The 7,642-nt window shown below is 36.6% G+C and overlaps 1 non-coding gene across 1 annotated transcript; it reads left to right on the top strand.

Moving 5' to 3' along the window:
• The first annotated feature begins 316 nt into the window (after positions 1-316).
• Positions 317-423, top strand: LOC124103787 (U6 spliceosomal RNA). The gene has a single exon (XR_006855272.1). It is a non-coding gene; the product is annotated as a U6 spliceosomal RNA (small nuclear RNA).
• The last annotated feature ends 7,219 nt before the right edge of the window (positions 424-7,642 follow it).

The raw sequence follows: 7,642 nt of genomic DNA, 5'->3' as shown, positions 1-7,642 counted from the left end.
TTTCATGATCTCTGATTGACCAAGATCTTGGTTTTATGAGGTCAAACTCCTCTGCTCTGAGTAACTGTTTACCTTCCACCATCATCTTGACTCTTGGAAGCTTCTCTGAGAAGGGCATTAACAGTTGTTTCCTGGCTTTATATGCTGTACATATGGATGAGGCATCATGTCTTTCAATCACAGCTGCCAAATCTATGCAGTATTCTTCACTCCCTTCACTGGTCCTTATGCTATAGAAGGAGTATTTCATATCAAGTTATTGGAAGCCATATGAGTGACAGTTTTGTTCAAGGAAAATAAAAAAGAAATAGAAGTCATGCTTGCTTTGGCAGCATATACACAAAAATTGGAATAATTCAGAGGAGATTAGCATGATACCTGGGCAAGGATGATACACAAATACAAGAAGTATTCCATATTTTTAAGGAATGGAATCATCATTTGACCCAGCTATCCCATTCCTTGGTATTTATCCAGATGGTCTAAAATCAGTATACTATAGTGATAATGCATACAGATGTTTATAGCAGCACCATTCACAATAGCCAAGTTATGAAACCAGATTATGTATCTCTCAATAGATGAATGAATAAAGAAAATGTGATAAACATGTACAATAAAAGTTTTACTCAGTCATAAAGAAGAATAAAATTATGTCATTTTCTGATAAATGGGTGGAATTGAGAGCATCATGCTAAGTGAAATATGCCAGACTTAGAAAGTCAGGGGTTGAATGTTTTTTCTCATATGCAGGAGCTGGGGTAGAGAAGAAGAATAAATATAAAGTTTTTTAAAAGGTGGGGAGCTTATGAAATTAGAAGGAAGACCAATTGAATAGAGGAATTAGATCAAGAGGGAGAGAAAGGAAAGAGGGGAGAGCATGGGGAAGTACTAAGGAATGGGATCTACCAAATTTTGCTATATCCATGAATGGATATACCACAATGAGTCATTCATATATATTAAAATAATTAAAATAACAAAACAATGATAGAAGGGGTAGATGATACAGCAAGGTGAAGGGGTAGAGGGTACAACAAGGTACTGGGAAATGAGATTGATCAACTTAAGTTTTGAGCATATATTAATCTGAGTATGTCATATGAATCCCAATGTTATGCTTTATTATAAAAACAGTTAAACAAAAATCACAAATTGAAGTCAAGACTCTGAAACAGTAGTAGTTGAGGCAGTGTCTGGAGAATATGGTTGGGGACAGACAGAGGCAGGAGAACTGATTCATTCAAGATGAGAACGGTGTTTTAAGGGTGGCCGTGATTTAAGGTGGTTAGTGTCATAGTGAGTGAGCCAGAGGACAATGTGAGCCTAGCCAGGATGAAAGACAGAAAAGTGAAGGACATGATGGAAGAAGCCTCAAAGCAGGAGAAAGTATTCATTGTTAGAAACGTCTAAAAAAAAATGCCTTCTGAAGACATCTGAGAGATTGAGATCCAAGAAGTAGATAGGGAAAAACCCAAATCAGCATGTGGCTGAACAAGAAAGTCCTATATTCACAATCAGAGGATGATGAGTGGGCTTCTCTTGAAAACAAGCCCAAGGCACTTGATAACACTGACTGCAAAGCGTGTATTGAAATAAAAGTGAATTTTTTTCATTTTAAATATTGCACTGGATTCTGACATGGAGCTCAGCTGACAAGAAAATTCACTTTCAATTGCACACAAAATATTACCTGAACTTGCATTAGAATAAACCTTTCAAAAGTCTGAATGTACTGTGAATTGAGCAAGAATCGAGCTCTTTTCTAAATGCCAATATTAGAGAAGTATTAAGAATACTATGTTTCCATTACAGATCAGAAAAAAAGGCACTAGAAATAATTGGCCATTGGCTATCACTGCTCAGAACTTAGGCTCAACCTTTCTGTTATTACAGTAAAATTCATCACAAAATGCCAACAAAAGTACAGAGCAAGTTATACCTGTACATGTCATGTGCAGAATAGGCATCCTCTGTGATGCCAAGATTTGTGATCCTGGAACATCTATCATAGAAGGAATCTATTACAAGGAAGAAGTACTGACTTCTGCAGTCCTGCCTCCTGTTCTTGGGGTACATTAAGAAATAAAAGATAATTGTGTCTTCCCTGACTATTTCCATAATCAATCAAGTTTTTATGTCTAAGCCACCCTCTCTCCCTCATCTTCCCAGCTACTGTTCTCTTCTACCTTCCATGACTATTATTTCTCTGCCAAACATGAGAAGAGAACAATGGAAATTATGGAGTTTAACTGATATTATCTCACTGCATGTGTCCTACCTCACAGAACAGAATGGTCAGATATTTGGTCAAAATATTTTTTTCTAGTCTGCAATTGAAAAGACTTGGAGGACAAGTCACAGTCTGCCACCTCTTACACTCTGCAGAGTGACCCTTTATTACTCCTCTCTGGGCTGGACTCAGTGTCACAATCCAGCCTGAAATTAGATCTCTTATCTAGGGTAATCTGAGCTGAATACAATACATTAGATGCTATTGATCTCTTGCATTCTCATTACACTCCCAGCATGTCTTTTTCTGAACACCAAGGAAAACGCAAGTAAAAGGAAGTATTGGTTCATATGACTGGCGATGGGGAATGATCCAGAGAGTGCTGATATATTTGCTTGTGAATACCTTAGCCCCAATATGCAAGAAACTCAAAATAAGGATTTTCTGTTACCATTAGAACCTGGTTACGTATAAAATGAACAAATTTCCATCTACTCTGCTGGCTTCAGAACTGTGAATTTCTTCAAAAACATGGCTTTTGTCATATAATACTTTGGTAATAATTGTTCTTTGATAATAGCTTGATAGCTCGAAAAGCCATGTTCCTGAAGGAAGCAGATTATTTATGTTCTCACAATATTCACATTAGAAAGATTCAGCTACCATTTGCATGTTAAAAGTTTCAAAGACCAGACTGGGGTGTTGGCTCATTGGTAGAATGCTTGCCTAGCATGCGTAAGACACTGGGTTTGATGCTCAGCACTGAAAATTAATTAATTAATTAATTAAAGGTCCATCAACAACTAATAAAAATATTTTTTAAAAAAGTTCCAAAAACCTAGTCACCATTCCTTCTGTGTCATATTCTAACACTCTCTCTCTCTCTCTCTCTCTCTCTCTCTCTCTCTCTCTCTCTCTCTCTCTCACACACACACACACACACACACACATTTACACACACATGCACACACACAGCATACATTCATTGCCTCTGATGGGAATTAGAAACAGTGGAGTTTCTTTAAGACACTGCTGTCCTGATGATGCCACAGTGGCTTAGACCTTTGGTTTGTTTATTAGTTTGTGTACGTGCATCGATGGGTGTTTGCTTTATTTTATTCCATCTGTTTTGCAATAAACAATCATGGCAGGGATGACCTTTGTGCTGCATTGTTTGTAAGTTTTCCCTGAGGCTGATGAGCATGGCTTAGCTGATGAATATGATGAGATGACTCCGTCAAACACTGCTGGAGAAGTGTGGGTGCCTATCAGAGTGATGTCTGAGGCTCCAATATGAACAAGAGAGTGTGTGCGTGCTTGGGCATGTGAAACAAATCTCTGAGGATTGATCACGCATTCATTGATTTGTTTATTCTTCCATGCCACAAATCCTTATTGAGCTAATGTTGCCAGGTTCTGGGGATAAAAAGAGCAAAGACAAGTGACTATTCAGGCTCTTACAAAACTTACTAACAGGAAAGAAAGATACTGCTCAAAAGATCAAAATATAAATAATAGGAAATATTAGCTTCAAAGAAACTATATTGTGCTGAATTATGTTCAGATCTTAGATTAAAAAATAAGAATGAAATGAAGCTGGCTAAAGGTTTTGGAAAGTTATAATTATGTGTTCAAGTATATTTAAGGATATTGTACATATTATATTTTCTTGTTAAAAAGAGTCCTTTGGTTCAGTATAATTAACTGAAATTGTTTTTGTCAGAGGAAGAACATGTCTTGATCATCTAGATATTTAGAGATTAAGTCAAAATAAATGTACAAATGGTACTGCACAGGTAACCACAAGGGAATGGAAATTACAGAGTTGAACTATGTAAGAGTTTGGGTAGGGAAGAGTAATAAATCAAATGCTGAATGCTTGGTGGATGGATGAAATAAACATGCAGACCTTGCATGCTTAATGATATAGTGAGCTTGGTGCCTGCCATTGTGTCTCCTACATATGCATCATGTGGCATATGCATCATTAGCCTAGCCGGAGAAATGGAAAAGAGCTCATATTGCCTTGTCTGTTCTATCAGTTATTTCCATTTTTCTAGACTTTTCTAATGGTCTATTCCACTACTCCTCATACTGAGAGGTAGCAGAGGCCATTCCCCAGGTGGTGCTATTGAATTAGGTGGGGTTGCTAGCTATTGGGTCAAGATGGCATTTCAATCACTCTCCTGGCCCTTTGCTCCCCCTATCAGGGGCAAGAGAGGAGTGGACACACAGTTCAAGGAGCCAAAACCTTGGTAAAATGAGCTAGTAAACAGAAAGAACAAGAAGTGGAAAAGGGATAAACACAATTTGATGGATTAAAAAAAAACTGAGATGATGACTCAATCCAATTTAGCAGTACAGACTATTTCTTAGCAGAATGGACAGTTCAGGCTGTGGTAACAAAGTACAGTAGACTAGGTGGTTTAAAGAACAGATATGTATTTCTTATGGTTTTGGAGGCTAAGAAATCCAAGATCAAGGTTCCTGCTGGTTATATTCCTGTTGTAGTGTCTTCTCCTGGACTTGTAGATGGTTGTATTCTCACTGTGTACTCACAGAATGGAGAGAATTCAAGCTTTGGTTACCTTATGGTGACTTGAATCCCACATGAAGGCTGTATTCCTCTCCTGACCTCCTGTGAACCTAATTACCTTCCGAACCCCTCTCCCAAATGTCATCACATTGGGAATTGGGGCTTCAACATATGGAAGTGATGGTTGGGGAGCAGCCTTGAACATTCATTCAATAAGAATTAACCACTGGGGGCTGGAGATGTGGCTCAAGCGGTAGCGCACTCGCCTGGCATGCGCGCGGCCCGGGTTCGATCCTCAGCACCACATACAAAGATGTTGTGTCCACTGATAACTAAAAAATAAATATTAAAAAAATTCTCTCTATCTATCTCTCTCTCTCTCTCTCTCTCTTAAAAAAAAAGAATTAAACACTGATTTCAAGACCTAGTATGGAGTCATTGTCAATTTAATCATTGTGCTTTTATAATTGGATCTAGAGGTGACTGTTTCTTGTCTCACAATATTATAATTTCTGTCTTTTAATAAGTCTGGTAACTCAATATTTTAGAATTGAGTCATTTAATTTTACATGTTTACAAAATTAATTTCATAATCTCCAATAGCTTTCTCTTGCTGATTTCTAGTTTAGTTCTGCAATTGTCTGAGAAAATACTTTGAATAACTTCAATTAATATGTATCAATATTTATTTTGTAGCACAGAATATAGTCTATTTGGGGGAGTCTTCCAGGTATGCTTGAAAAGAATATATATTCTGCTATAATTGGGTGAAAGGCGCAAGAAATGTCAGTTAACCAAAGTTAATTAATAGTGTTATTCAAGTCTTCTGTGTATTTTCTGATTTTGTATCTTCCTGTCCCCTCAAATACTAAAAGAGAAGTGTTGAAATATGCACCTATTATTATACAGTCCTCCTTTTCTCTTTTCATTTTTGTCAGATTTTGTCTAATATATTTGGTAGCTTTGTTGTTCGGTGCATTAATATTAAATTATCCTTGAAGGATTTTTTCTGTCATCGCCATGTAATATACCTATTTATCCTGGATAATGTACAGTTACTTTGCTGTCTTTCAATTAATATTTTCATGGTTTTCTTTTTCTGTTCGTTTACTTTTTAGCCCTTCAATGTTTTTATAACTAAAGTGATTTATATGTAGTTGAAACTTGCTTTTTATCAAATACACCAAATTCTGCCTTTAATTAGTTTTTGGACTACTTATATTTAACATAATTATTAAAATATTTGGATTTCCATCTTCCATTTTAGCTGCTTTCTGTTTATTATTTTTATATTTTTATGCCTTTATCTTAGCATTTTTATTATTCCATTTACCATGACTATTAGTTTATTGCTTACACTGCTTTTTAATATTTTAGAGGTTGCTATAGAATTTATAATACATATATAAAACAATACATTACCCCATCACAATAGTGTAAGGACCTTACAATAATGTATTCCTAATTTTTCCCTTCCATTTTCTGTGCTGTTGTTGTCATATATTTTACTTTTATTTATGCTATAAACATACAATACACTGCTACATTTTTGCTGAAGAGAGCCACTTATCTTTTATGACCAATGTAAAAAAACAAGAAAAAAAGAATTTTATATTTGACTATATTTGCTATATTTCTGATGCACTTTATTTCTTTGTGTATTTCTAAATTCTTTGGGCATGAAGTTCCTTCTACCTGAAGAATTTCTCTTAACACTTTTTTTTTTTTTGGCTGCTGATTTTGCCATGAATTATCTCATTTTTCATTTGAGAAAGTCTTTTCTCATTTTCACTTTTAAAAGATATTTTAGCTAACTACAGAATACTAAGTTGAGGGTTGGGGCTGTAGCTCAGTGGCGGAGTGCTTGCTTAGCATGTGTGAGGCACTGGGTTTGATCCTCAGCACCACATAAAACAAATAAAGGCATCCTGATGATTTTTTTTTTAAGAATACTAGGTTGAACAGTTTCTTATTATTTCTTATAAAATAGATCTTCCTGTCTTTATGGGTCAAATAGTTTCTCATAAGTCTAATTCTCATCTGTTTTTCCTTCTGTTTCTAATATACCTTATATCTCTGGTCACCTTCAAGATTTTCTCCATGTCTTTGGTTTTCAGCAGTTTAAATAAAATATATATATTTTGCTTGTGTGTTTGCTTGCCTCAGTTTGGGACCTTCCCTTTGCAGTGTGCCTCCAGAGCATGCCTTCCTGTTCTTATAGACCACTCTTAACTGATACTCCAGTGCTTACCACGGTGGGGGAAAGATGGGGTGGGATATTCTCTATTGTTTTGTTCAAGTTCCAGTCTTAAGCAGGCATTGTTTTCTTGGCACAGGTCTTTCTCAGTGATCTTGTCTACTTCCAGCTGTGGTTCTGGGCCCAGCATGGTTTTCTGCTCCTGTCTCAGGAGTGGAGGGTTTTTTGTTGTTGTTATCCCCATTCCCTGGCATCAAAGAATCTTCTTCAGGGCCCTGAGAGCATCAGGTTTCATTGCCCTTCCTGCAATAATTTACACTTTTGTTTCACAAAGAACTAGGGCAAAAGCAATCTGTGCTTTTCCACCAAAACCCTCACTGCTCAGGCCTGCACCATAAGGGACACATTAAAGGACTCTTGCTGACCTTCCCTGATCTGACCCTTGGCAGAAAAGCATGTTTTCTCCCTGTTTTTCTTCCAGTGTCTGTTTCCTCCAGGGGTTGTATATTCTCCTTCCAGCCCACCACTGTCTTTATTAACTCATTTAAATACAAAGCTCAAGTCTTCCCACCATGGATAGGATAGTGTTTATTTCAGGTAAGCAGGTGCTCATGCCCCAACATTATCATCCTGGAAATGCCTCACTTTCCTTAGATTTCATATTAGTTGATATTTA

Source organism: Marmota monax, unplaced genomic scaffold (assembly GCF_021218885.2).
Source record: "Marmota monax isolate L192 unplaced genomic scaffold, Marmota_monax_Labrador192_F-V1.1 WCK01_AAM20220418_F8-fsc00006, whole genome shotgun sequence".
NCBI lineage: Eukaryota > Metazoa > Chordata > Mammalia > Rodentia > Sciuridae > Marmota > Marmota monax.
The sequence above is the reverse complement of the archived record's forward strand: the minus strand, read 5'-3'. Positions and strand labels throughout refer to the sequence as shown.